A 14,119-nucleotide genomic window follows, 5' to 3' on the forward strand; every position below is an offset into this window, starting at 1 on the left:
TAATATTTTTGAGAAAAAAAGACAAATTTTCATTAAATTTATGGACATTAATTGTTTGGTATCACAGAATGTACTGTTGACAATGGGTGCCCAATATAACTTCTGTCTCTTTCTCTGTGGTGCTCCGTCTGCTTCAAATTAACTGGAAAAATACTATGGAAGAAGTGACGGAGGAAGAGAAGAGTTAAAAAATGTTGACGCTATGGCCATTATGGGCATCGTAGCAATTAGTCCTGGTTTCTTCGATCATCTGGTCAAAGGGTGTCACTTTACTGATACCCAAGCTAAGAACTTTTGGTACAATGGTCAAGTCTACTCCAATCTTCCACCCCCTGAAAGAACAGACTCTACTACTAAGGAAGGACGTATAGATGATGTAAGATTTTGATTTAGTATTACTATTAGTATACGCCTGATGAAGAGGCCTGAGTAGTCTCGAAAGCTTGCAATTTGTTACCATCTTTTCAGTTAGCCATTAAAAGGTATCAAGTCAACCACTGATGATGATGATGTAAGGGAATTTTAGACATTGGATCTTCCTGTTTGTTAGTACTTCCATCTATTTTTTCAGTAAAACCCGGTCTACATCTGTACAGCGTTCTCCATTCTTCGCCTCCTCCTAGCCTTGCTATTTCCACAAATCCTCCAACCTTCCAGCAAAGGAGGACTTCCTTACAGTTCCCCTGAGCCTTACCGCCCACTCCAGATGTAGACAGCATGTCCCACTATGGCAATATCTTACCTGGGAAGATGGGATAAAGTCCACCCTTGAACCCAGTTGTCCTGGTACATGCAAAGAACGTTTAGGAAGACCAGAGAAAGGCGAGAGAACCTGCTTCAGTCTTTCGCTTCTTGTCTTTGCACGCTGGCAGGCAAGCAAGACTTTTAATGATTTCCAGCACAGCTTGGCTGCTGTGTTTCCTCTTGCAAAAAAAAAAAAGAAGCAAACCCTTATGCCTCCCTCCTCTTCTCCTTCCATCATTCCCCAGTATCCTCCTCCCAGTACACGTGCAAGCTGTGTACAACCTGAAGCCCAGCCTGCTGCTCCATACTGGATGATTTTGGATTCGGGGAGGGGATTCATAGTACCAGAGGCCTGGGTTGATGTCAGGTTACACAGGAAAGTGGGGGCCTGGGGATTTCTGAGTCATTTTCAGGACTGAGCCTGTGTAATGATCATCTTCAGGAATGAGAGAGAATTAACTCCTGCATTACTGCTGAGGCCATTTGGGTAGGAGAGTAGAAGTGCCAATCAAGATTTTTTGGCAAATGTTTTGCAGTAAAAAAATAAAACTAGTGCATTCATTGAGGCCGATACAATTTTTTTTCCTTTGAGCAGGGTATATAGAGATTGAAGCTGCTTCTTTCTCATTGTCAAAGGCATCTGACCACAACTTTAATGTGCATGGATGCTGCCAGATGCTGGTGGGCATCGGTTCTTGAGAGAAGTAGACAATCATCTGACTTGGTTTTGGACCATATAACCATTAGGGCCCCATAAGGATAATGTCAATATCAGCTAATAATATAAAGGTAAAGGAATAATACACAGTGATGTCACAGTACAGGGATAATAAACACAATGATGTCACAGTACAGGGATAATAAACACAATGATGTCACAGTACAGGGATAATAAACACAATGATGTCACAGTACAGGGATAATATACACAGTGATGTCACAGTACAGGGATAATGAACACAATGATGTCACAGTACAGGGATAATAAACAGCGATGTCACAGTGCAGAGATAAAATACACAGTGATGTCACAGTACAGAGATAATAAACACAGTGATGTCACAGTACAGGGATAATATACACAGTGATGTCACAGTACAGAGATAATACACACAATGATGTCACAGGACAGGGATAATAAACACAGTGATGTCACAGTACAGAGATAATACTCACAGTGATGTCACAGTACAGGGATAATATACACAGTGATGTCACAGTACAGGGATAATATACACAGTGATGTCACAGTACAGGGATAATATACACAGTGATGTCACAGTGCAGAGATAATATACACAGTGATGTCACAGTACTGGGATAATATACACAGTGATGTCACAGTAAAGGATAATAAATACTGATATCACAGTACAGGGATAATAAACAGTGATGTCACAGTACAGGGATAATAAACAGAGTGATGTCACAGTACAGGGATAATATACACAGTGATGTCACAGTACAGGGATAATAAACACAGTGATGTCACAGTACAGGGATAATATACACAGTGATGTCACAGTACAGGGATAATACACAGTGATGTCACAGTACAGGGATAATATACACAGTGATGTCACAGTACAGAGATAATATACACAGTGATGTCACAGTACAGAGATAATATACACAGTGATGTCACAGTACAGGGATAATAAACACAGTGATGTCACAGTACAGGGATAATATACACAGTGATGTCACAGTACAGAGATAATATACACAGTGATGTCACAGTACAGAGATAATATACACAGTGATGTCACAGTACAGGGATAATAAACACAGTGATGTCACAGTACAGGGATAATATACACAGTGATGTCACAGTACAGGGATAATACACAGTGATGTCACAGTACAGGGATAATATACACAGTGATGTCACAGTACAGAGATAATATACACAGTGATGTCACAGTACAGGGATAATAAACACAGTGATGTCACAGCACAGGGATAATATACACAGTGATGTCACAGTACAGGGATAATATACATAGTGATGTCACAGTACAGGGATACTAAACACAGTGATGTCACAGTACAGGGATAATAAACACAGTGATGTCACAGTACAGGGATAATATACACAGTGATATCACAGTACAGGGATAATATATGCAGCGCCCCAGAGACCTGGTCGTTGCAGTATGGCCCCAAGGCGAGTAGCAGTACGTCCGATGGCACTAAGGAGTTCTCCTGACCAGATATCACCAGAACACATTACACTTCACACTCCGGCCACTAGGGGGAGCAAAAGGCTTTATTTATTGGGCCACTCCTCACACTGGTAAAACTAGGGGTTGGGGAGGAAGTTAGTCAGAAGCTGACTGGGTTGGAACCTGGCAACATCCCGTGGCAGGGGGTGTTGCAGGGAGAAGGCACAGGGGGGTCCCTGTCAGGCGTGGGAACCTGGCAGGTGCCTAGCGAACAGAACGTAACGGAACCGCGCCTGCACACCCTGCGGCGGTGTCCCAAGAAAGAGACAAGAGGGGAAGAATATTGTGGAACAGTGTAAACGAGATCAGCACAAAGGAGAGCCAGTAAGAGTCGTGCCGAGAGAGGAAGGCAACATCTTACTGAGGCGCATAGTCGGTGGCCGGATCACCGTAGGAGTAACTGACTTCAGGCCTTACTTCAAATTCCGCTGGACAGTTGATTATAGGTTGGCTGTCTACCTTCTACACCTACGAAGATATAGGGGGCAACATTGGGAGAGGGGCGTCTCTAGGGTCCCGGAAGACATCCAAGCCTTCCCGTCAAACGGGTGGCGTCCTAGCCATAACATATCTGGGGGACGTTAGAAACTAGTAACATCTGGAACCAAAGAACGAGAGAGCTGTAGAGAACGAACGAACGAGAACAGCAGTTGTGAGGACTATTCCGAATGCTCAGCAGGGTAGGACTACAACACACAGGCGCTATTGGTAGGCAACGATTTCCATCTGCGAGGGAAACTCTGGATGTGCCCATCGGACCGGCTGGTCTCTGATAGCCTGGTTGAACGTGCTCTGGACTGAGTGTATTGAAGCCTTCAGTAAAAGGTAAAGAGACTGCAACCTTGTGTCCTCGTTATTGATTGCGCCTTACACCATCACCATCCACCTTACTGGGAAGCCCTGGGGATTTACTTCACCTGTGGGAAGGTACACCATCCAGCTGCCATTCCATGACCCCAGCGGACCCCACAGCAGCGTCGGTCACCCTGACCGAACACCACAGGTGGTGTCACGAACCTCTGACAGACTGTACAAACCCCTTTACTGGACGCCCCTTAGCAGGGTCACGGACCGGGTCTAGCCACCATGACAGCCTCAGAACCGCACCAGAGAGGCCCGGTACCGAGAACTCGTGGCCCTGTGTCTGGGGGTGCTCCAATATACACAGTGATGTCACAGTACAGGGATAATATACACAGTGATGTCACAGTACAGGGATAATAAACACAGTGATGTCTCAGTACAGGGATAATATACACAGTGATGTCACAGTACAGGGATAATAAACACAGTGATTTCACAGTACAGGGATAATATACACAGGGATGTCACAGTACAGGGATAATAAACACAGTGATGTCACAGTACAAAGATAATACACACAGTGATGTCACAGTACAGGGATAATAAACACAGTGATGTCACAGTGCAGGGATAATAAACACAGTGATGTCACAGTACAGGGATAATACACACAGTGATGTCACAGTACAGGATAATAAATACTGATGTTACAATACAGAGATAATAAACACAGTGATGTCACAGTACAGGGATAATATACACAGTGATGTCACAGTACAGGGATAATAATCACAGTGATGTCACAGTACAGGGATAATACACACAGTGATGTCACAGTACAGCATAATAAATACTGATGTTATAGTACAGAGATAATAAACACAGTGATGTCACAGTACAGGGATAATATACACAGTGATGTCACAGTACAGGGATAATAAACAGTGATGTCACAGTACAAGGATAATAAATACAGTGATGTCACAGTACAGGATAATAAACACTGATGTCACAGTACAGGGATAATAAACACAGTGATGTCACAGTACAGGGATAATATACACAGTGATGTCACAGTACAGGGATAATATACACAGTGATGTCACAGTACAGGGATAATATACACAGTGATGTCACAGTACAGGGATAATATACACAGTGATGTCACAGTACAGGGATAATATACACAGTGATGTCACAGTACAGGGATAATACACAGAGTGATGTCACAGTACAGGGATAATAAACAGCGATGTCACAGTACAGGGATAATAAACACAGTGATGTCACAGTACAGGGTGGTGGCATATTTATGCTGCCTTAAAGGTATCTATGCCAGTTGTTATTTGTTCTTATGCGGTAATTACGTCATACATCCGTTATTGTATGGGGCTCTATATGTATGGTGGCAGCATATTTATGCTGCTCAAAGATAGTTAGGCTAGTCATTATTAGTTCCTGTGCAGTGATTGTTTTACATCCATGCCCAGTACTCACGTATCGGCTGTAGTCCCGTATATCTACTTCCTGTTATGCGCTTCCTGTGGTGTTGCGGACTGGACGCGTTGCTATGGCGATGGGGAACGATGACGCACGTCCTCTTTCCCATCGTCCATGCGGCGCGCCGGCCGGCTTCGTCACGGGGCGGGACAACATACACCACGGCGTCTCGATTCGCTGATTAGGGTTCATGGCTGCATATATAGTCCGTATCCCCTGTTCTTAAGCCACGCCTCCTGACGAAGCCGAGGACGGTGAAACGCGCGTCGAGGCTTCTGTGTGGTTCGCCGCTGCCCCAGCACAAGGTCTGCACCATGTCCGAAGGTAAATAGTTCAGTTTACGATCTCGCTGTGTTCCCTATTGCGGACTGCTTTAGTGCACTTCACTTATGTATATACCTATACTATAGCCATTCATTATGGTTACTATTGATACCATTACCCCCTCATGGTAGGAGCTATAGTGTGCTTAGGTGTATATACTTTATCGCGCCTAGTGTTGTGACACCGGTGACCACACAGTTATTATTTTCTCTGGTCGGCATTTTTCCATCTTTACAGGGCCGACATTCTTTAGCTGTTTTTCTTGCCTTATGCCCCTATTTTTGTCTGTATATTCTTATATGTGCAATAAATTTATATATTCTCATTTATACCCCGTTTTTTCTCCTCATTGGTATTCCTGGGTATTTATATTATACTATTGGTGGTTATCTTTTCAATAATTAACCCTTATATTTGTTACTTCACCCATATCCAATTGGGAATTCCTTCTTTTTCCGGTATTCTGTATTCAGCTTTAGGGGTATGGTCCCAATTAGCTATGGTGACCACATTGTAGGTTCTTAGTGATGTCACAGTACAGGGATACTATACAAGTAGTGTAGCATATCCATGATCCGTCAAACTCAATCTGACAGGTGCCCCGCCCCTATCAAAGTGTATCAAAGTGTGTAACCCCTCCCCTCCTCCTGTCAGCCAGCTGTCCCTGAGGCTGGCTGATTTCCCCTTTTGATATCGTTTGATATACTTTAATTTGTTGCAGTTTGATATTATTCACGTATTTTGTTTTTATACGTAGCTCGAGTTTGATTCTGTAAGCTGTATTTTATTCACAGTGTATCCATATAGTTCAGAACTTAAAGCTGTTTATTTGTGACTCTACTGAACACTAGTACTAAATGGTGAACATTAACTAAATGTTTATTTTCACAAACAGAGAATCTGCTGTGGGTCAGAGGTTTATAACACCTAGGTCAATTGTTGTTGTATTTGCTTTCCCAATAAATGCTTATTTACACAAACCGAAAAGACAGATTTTCTGTTTGTACATGTATTGTACCTGAAGGTTATGTAGGGGTATCTGCGGGTCATGTGCCCAGGCATTGGTTTTTATAACGCAGAATGTTTGATATTTACTTTCTCTTTTTTTGTGTCTGTAGATGTCATCTGAGAAGTTATTTGTGTTTCAGCTGTATTATCTGAGGGTCAGATATTTTTGTACAAATTCATGCTGTTTGGTGATCTTTGTGAAGCAGAACTTTGTTTTATAACACATTTGTGCCTGTAGATGTTATCTGTGGGTCATCGGTGTTATCTGCGGGGCAGCTGCCTGGAGGTGTTATGGTATATAATTATATCCTAGGATCTGTACGACTACATACAGCGTGTTATGTTCATTAAAATGTTTTATTGTCGTTTGTGCCTATATATATATATATATATATATATATATATATATAATATGAACCAATGTTACAACACAAGTAAGAAGCGGTATGTTTTATACGAATATAAATTTTATTTCTCACAATAAAACAACATCTCAAAGACATTTCAATACTATAAAAAATTCTTACAGAATATAAAAAGTAAAAACATTAAATAGTACAATGAACAATTACACTTCTTACAAAATAATTAATATAGCGTTACAAGACGAGTACAGCATTTATCTAGTACATTCTTTACATCGTGAGCCACATGGTTTGTAGCATCGGTAGAGACCTTTTTTTAGGTAGCAAAGTTCCACGTGTGGTACCTAATGACGGGGAATGTAAAGATTGAATTGTACGGGGTGCCGCCGCTAACTTCAGCGGTGTAGATACAGAGCGTGTCTCACTGTTGGTAATTTTTAATTCATCTAAAAGCTTCCTAGTAGCGGGGTTACCCACAACTGTAGACGGCATATTTAGCTCGGCCATAGCCTGCATAAATGAATCCCAACCCGGCAGTAAATTTCTACTGTTCAGAGCATGGCTCTGCGTTGTACTACGTACCAAATCCAGTAAGTTAGACCCTGGTATTACGGATCCTTTGAAAATAAATTCAGCATTATTATTCCATGCTGTGACATTTTTATTCTGCAGCAGCCTGTTTAGTAAAAATTCAGCATTCTTTTTATATCTTTGGTTTATATGTCCGACAATTTCAGCGATCTCATGATTTTTATCAGAGTCGGTATTTGGCAATTGCTGCTGACCAGGATCAGGAGGGCTAACGAGATTTAAAGCCGTTACTTCTTTTGAGCTGTGCCTCGTATGTACCAAGTAGCGTTGTAGCACAGAGCTATACATTTTAATTTTCACATCATCGGGAATGTCACGACGCTGTAAAATGTCGCTAATCTCACCATCAAGGCGCCGAATAACACTGTCGCGTATGTTATCTGTAGTACCGGGTCTTAGTTTGTCTAGCTCCTGTTTGGGGACTAGATACATTTTCGCTGCATGCTCCATTATCTTCCGGCGATCAGGCTTGTTATTATTGGGATTGCAAAAGCTAAAAGAGGACCGATAAACCCGCCGGCCTGTTTTAGTAGTCGCTTCTTTTTCTTTATGGGCTGAGACCTGGTCGCTCAGGGTTCTTATAGCTTTACGCCACTTCTTTAATATACCTTTCTGGCGCTCTTTCAGCGGAATCCTGCCTTTTAAGATATTTAAAGCAATCTCGCCTATGGCTGTAATTAAATCATTGCTTGCATCGCGCAAAATAGACTTTCTGACAGCGGGGGTTGCTTTCACTAGGGTTTTTAAGAGAGCCCAGTTACGCCGGAGCCTCTCAGACATCTTTACATCACAACGCCCACAGCGTAGAATGTCTGATACCGGGTAAAATTCACTTTTTAGAAGTGTTTTTCTTCTGAACATAGACAGCGGGCAACGCGGGTGGAAACAACCCAGTCCTTAAACGCAGATCCTCAGGAGTATTAGCTCTCAAATCTACAAGCAAATACCCGTAAGGCTCCCGCGTGGCATCCTCAAAAGCTTCTAGGAAAAAACGTGTTTTTCCGGGATACATCTGACGAGCTAGAGTTAAAATTTGTAATTTATCTCGGGGGTTATTAAAAAGCACCATGTACTTTGTGTTTAAATTTATCATACGGCTTTTCTTGCCCTGACAAAATATGTTTTGCACCAGGTAGAAAATGCTGAGATTTCTGTGGTGCACATACTTGGTAAAGGCTTTTTCTATCTCAAAATTCTCACTAGCACTCTCCATGAGATCATCAACAATCGCCAAATTCACCTTCTCCGGTGGGAATAATTCGTCATCTACGAATGTATTCGGCAGACCTTCCACAAATCTGGCGTGGGGAAAAGAGAGAGAGATTTCATCATATAGTTTTTGCCAACACGAATAAAACCATACAATATTATCAGGTTTCTGAGAAAAATTAGCTTCAATATTATATAGCAGCTGTTTTACAAAATAGCTCTTTCCAGAATTAGATGGGCCTGCTAGAATGCAAGAGAAAGGGTGCTGCAGACGCGTATCCATCACAATACTCGACTAATACCCAAAAGGTAATGTTGTGAAATCGTCTAATAGTCGGCGCTTTGTATAAACGCACTTTTGTGTTTTGCGTAATGGCCTTGTTTCAATATCCCAGTACTTTTTATTTCTCACAATGGACGACTGCTGTACGACAATACGTTTCTGAGTTTCTGCGGCAGAATTGCGCGGGTAGTCCAGAACTAGATCTTTCAGACTGTTGAAATTAATAGATTGAGAGTTACCAACATTTAGTGTTATCCCCTTAACTTTTAAGACAGTTTTACTGGTGTTGAGTTTGTAGCCATAAGTTTTGGGGCCCGCGGATACAAATTCTGTGATGTGTGTACCATCGGGTATTTCACTGGTCAGCTCCCCCAGGTAATCGCCTAAAGGCGGTTGCCACTCACCATCTCTCTGTACAAAAATAACTGAGTCTGTGTCGTGATAAAGGCACCTCTCCTGCAGCCGGTCCAGCAGCGAATAGAGCTCTAACCGAGCATACGCTGTTGTTAAACACGCTATAAAAATGTTTGTGTTTTTGTTGAGTGTGTGATGGCCTTTTGCATATTTCCAGTTAATGGTTGCGGTGTCATCATCAAGGAAATGTAACATCGAAATGTCATAGTAAGGCAGGAACAAATACTTAAAAAGCTCATCTGGATCCCTAACAATGCTGGTACATGATAGATTAGATCTCTGAGCAAACTTTCCCCATAAAGAATTTAAGAAAAGCTTGGAGATCTGTCGCTTAGCAGGATTGACAGCTATATTTTCAGGCCGTAATTGGACACCTTCTTTTTCAAGAAAAGAGTCAATGTACTGCCGTTTCTTGGCGTCATCAGTGCACCAGCTAGGATAACCAGAGGCTTCCTGCTTATCCCTAAGATGTAATTTAATGTAAGGCGCAAACAGATCATCAGTGGTTTTAGGAAAATGCCATATTTCATAGATGTGGGCGACCCGATACCCTTTTTCTATAGCCATCTCGAGCTCTATAGTGCACCAGGTCCCTGTCAGCGCACGTTCTTCATCACTGTGGGCACAAATATCTGCCTGGGAATTTGCAGCGCATGTGTAGCAAAGGGGAAACATTAATTTTTTGTTGAGTTTTACCGGTAGAACTGGAAAAAATAAATCTCTCGGCGGGTAGACCTTGACTCTAGCAATGCCAAAGTATTTTTTAATGAATCCAAAATTGTCGTAGATGATGTCTGGATGGCCTACAGGGTATGTTTTAGTTTTGTTTACAAAGGGGTACAGACTGGTGAAATCGTAGTAGTGTAAAGTCTCCCCTTCTTCCAGATGGTGATAGAGCTTAATGGCGTTAGTTCGCCCGCCATAAAGCGCATCACGGGGGTCTAAAGGAACGGGGAATTCCATCTGGCGAAGAAATGTTTGAAGGTTAGAATCATTTTCAACCATTTCATTCCACTCATGTTCCCACATCAGTCTTACTGTGTACCCGCAACACTGTAAGTAACGCTTTTTAGCTAAAAAGGTGTAATATAACTGGCCGTAGGACGTGCTTGTGACCTTATTTGTGTCGTTTTCATTATAGCACACGGGACATCCGTGGTAAAAACACCCCTGAAATTCAAAGGCTATGTGCTGGCCGCTAACATAGGCATAACCATCTAGAAAATACTTCCCGACCTGTTTTTCACCGCCTCTCAAAGCGTGCTGTATGTCGATGTTCTCAGAGTGGGCTACATACATGATCCACTGTATAGCGGGTGTTGAGTAGCGCTTTTTTGCCATGTGATAATTATCACCAGGTAAAATGGCGATTGTCTTTTTTGGAAGAAATTTAAACCGGTACATTGTCATACACACCGAGGCCAGGGTGATGAGCTGAAAAGGATCAACACATCTGCTCACTACAATCCTTTGCATTTGACGCTTACAGTATTTTTTAACATTTTTCTGCGTCATCTGCATAATACGCTCTCTATAGATCGCGCAGGCGTGTCTCAAAATTTCAACATCTTGTTTGCAATAAGATTTTAGCTCTGCCTTGAAGTCAAAAGTTGTATTTACCTTTGTCTCATACCACTCCAGGAACTCTACCTTCTCACCAGGTGACATGTACTCCACCCCATAATATTTTACATCAGGTATGGGACCTACATAGTTTTGGTTTTCTCTGCGGGATTCATGCTGCAGATCTATAGCTGGCACATGAATCCGTGGCTTTTTACACACCTTAAGCTCTTTACACACCTTAACATCCGCTGGCCGCGACCTCTTTGCCCGTTTCTTAACATTAACAGAGTTAGATACACAGACATGAGATATGTCACCCAAATTAGAGGTTCCTGAGGGTCCGTCCCCAGAGGCATTAGCAGGCCCCGTTACACATGGCGCTGACGGTTGCATAGTGTGGGACATACGTATAATGAGCGGTTCTACGGATGGTTGCTAACCATCAGCGAGCTGATCAATCTCGCGATCATACTCTTCACGAGTCATCGTGGCTGTTGCACCCACGGCGCAGGATGCGGTTGGTGGCTCTGTAACATGTTTTGTTTTTCGCTTATGTTTTCGGGGTGCCTCGACCACTTCTGGATATAGTAGCGCGGGGTCATTCACACGGATTGTCGATGGCTGTCCGGTGCTTGAATGGGGTATTTCACGATGGTCCGACGGTACAGGGTTTCCTGCGTCCTGCACCACGCAGATCGGTGATAGCGGATATGCTCTAACAGCTCCATTAGCCGTCTGTATCGCCGGCCACACTGGTGCTGCGCCATTCTCGGTGATCTGTAGCGGCTGTAGAGGTGCTGGAGGTGTTTTTCTCATGACTTTGCGCTTAGCTGTAGGAAAGATTATACATGTGTCAGATATGTGCGAGACCGTCGCAGGCCGCTGCGCTTAGCTGTAGGAAAGATTATACATGTGTCAGATATGTGCGAGACCGTCGCAGGCCGCTGCGCCTAGCTGCAGGCAAGATTATACATGTGTCAGATATGTGTGGGCCCTGGATCTCAATGGTGAAGCACGTGTATCATTGATTGTACAGAGACTGTGCATGTATACCAAAATATACACTTACGGGATAGCGATGTGTGGTGAATGATTGCCGTGGCGTCTTCTGTAGCGTCTGCGAGGCTCTCCATTAGCTCCGGTATATTCTCTTTTGTGAAGATTCTTCTAGGCTTCAGTTTACAAGCTATAAATAAAGATATAGGACTTAGTAGAGGCGTGGTGGATTTTCTCAGAGCGGTTGTGCAAAAACTTTTCATACGATTCTCACCTTTTCCTTTCCGGCACCCCGGTCCGAGCTGTTTTTTAGGTGCTCTAGAATCAGGGCTGTTTCTCGGCGTGGGGGTCTGGTACATCAGTTCCTCAACAGGCAGCTGATTGTGTTCCGTGGTGGTTGGTTCTGGAAGCATGTCGACATCTGTAAAGAATTAATATATATATTTACACGTCTAAATACTTAAAAGCTATATACACACACACACACACACATACACAGCAGTCACACAACGCACCTATGATGTCCTGAGTCAAAGCCCCCACAGCAGCGCCACACTCCAGAGTAGGCACGCTGAAGCCGTTTAAAAAATCATCGCTGTAGTTGCTGATAAATTCATCTACAGCATCGGGGGTGTTCCTGGTAAATTCATCTACAGCATCGGGGGTGTTCCTGGTAAATTCATCTAGATTATCGGGGAGGGCCCTGATTAATTCAGCTTAAACAAGAAAGAATAAACAATATAAAGATAATATATAAAACAATCCTTACTTAGAATGGGCCGCTAACAGATACATGTATATAAATCTTGAAACATACCGAGTACCGAATCCGCAACTTGACTGGAAAAAGCCGAAAAATGTTGGGATTCCATCTAAAATAAATTATCTGTGTAAATTTTTTGCGCAATCTATATTAACCACACACCACCACTCGTCAAGCTCATTTATATACACAACAAATAAAACTGCGGCCCGTGTATAAATATTCTTATACTAAGCAAATCATGGGTAATACGGCTAAGTCTTTCTATATTAATTATGCGCCACAAATATGATTTATGCGGTAAAACTATATTACACAGCCCCACTAAATATACCGCTACTGTATAAATATGACTATAAATATGTCTATGTTAAACAAAACACATGTAGTAAGTAAGCGCTGCATGCGCTAGTTAGGGCGTATTAACAGTTATTAACTACTGTATTACATAAATTATGTTATAATAGTTGTCCGCGGCTAAGTCTTTCTATATTAATTATGTACCACAGAATATGGTTTATGCAGTAAAACTATATTATACAACGATACTAAATATGCAGCTAGCCTCCAGTATAACACTAACTTATTAAACAAATAACACCCTTAATTATGGTTTTAGAGATGCATAGTTAAATATAATTAAGCATTTGCGAATAATAAGACAACTGTCTTATATACTTACATTTAGAATAGCTCTGCTTTTTAGTCTAGTCGGACTTCTGATGGATGTCTGCTGTACTTAGTGGTGCAGCCAGGTGTATTTATCCTGAGTGTCAGAAAACAGCTCACCTGTTAACACCCAGAAACACACCCAGTTACGCCCCATCACACGCCTTCTGTTAACACCCAGAACACAACCATACATGCAATTAATACATGCATTAACTCACGCATGATATAGCCGGATTAAAACAGGAATTTTTTATACAGCTGAATTTCTGAAAAAAGCAGGCTGTTGATTAACGAGCCACAATCATTTTAATCAGTCATGGCGTCTAAATCCATATGCCATATTAGAAAAACAATATTTTACAAGCGAGGCACCCGGATCATTCTCGGGTATTGACAAATTATTTAGAGCTGCAAGAGCGCGCGGAATAAAGAAATCTGATGTGATTGCTTGGTTGAATAAGCAAGACACCTACACGCTACACAAGCCTGCTAGAAAACGCTTTTTGACAAATAAAATTTACGTCTCGGCCATTGATGCGCAGTGGCAGGCGGATCTCGTAAGTTTAATTGACTATTCAAGGGAAAATGATAATGTCAAATACATCCTGACGGTGATTGATGTTCTATCGAGATACGCATGGTGCGTGGCCTTGAC

At 42.3% G+C, this 14,119-nt stretch overlaps 1 protein-coding gene across 1 annotated transcript in view; it reads right to left on the reverse strand.

Moving 5' to 3' along the window:
* Positions 1-920, reverse strand: part of DUSP9 (dual specificity phosphatase 9) — a 55,160-nt gene extending 54,240 nt beyond the window's left edge. The window contains exon 1 of the mRNA XM_069748297.1: positions 743-920. The gene's annotated coding sequence lies outside the window, so the exon portion shown is untranslated. The remainder of the gene's footprint in view (positions 1-742) is intronic.
* Between the last annotated feature and the right edge of the window lie 13,199 nt (positions 921-14,119).

Source organism: Ranitomeya imitator, chromosome 2 (genome assembly GCF_032444005.1).
Source record: "Ranitomeya imitator isolate aRanImi1 chromosome 2, aRanImi1.pri, whole genome shotgun sequence".
Lineage (NCBI taxonomy): Eukaryota > Metazoa > Chordata > Amphibia > Anura > Dendrobatidae > Ranitomeya > Ranitomeya imitator.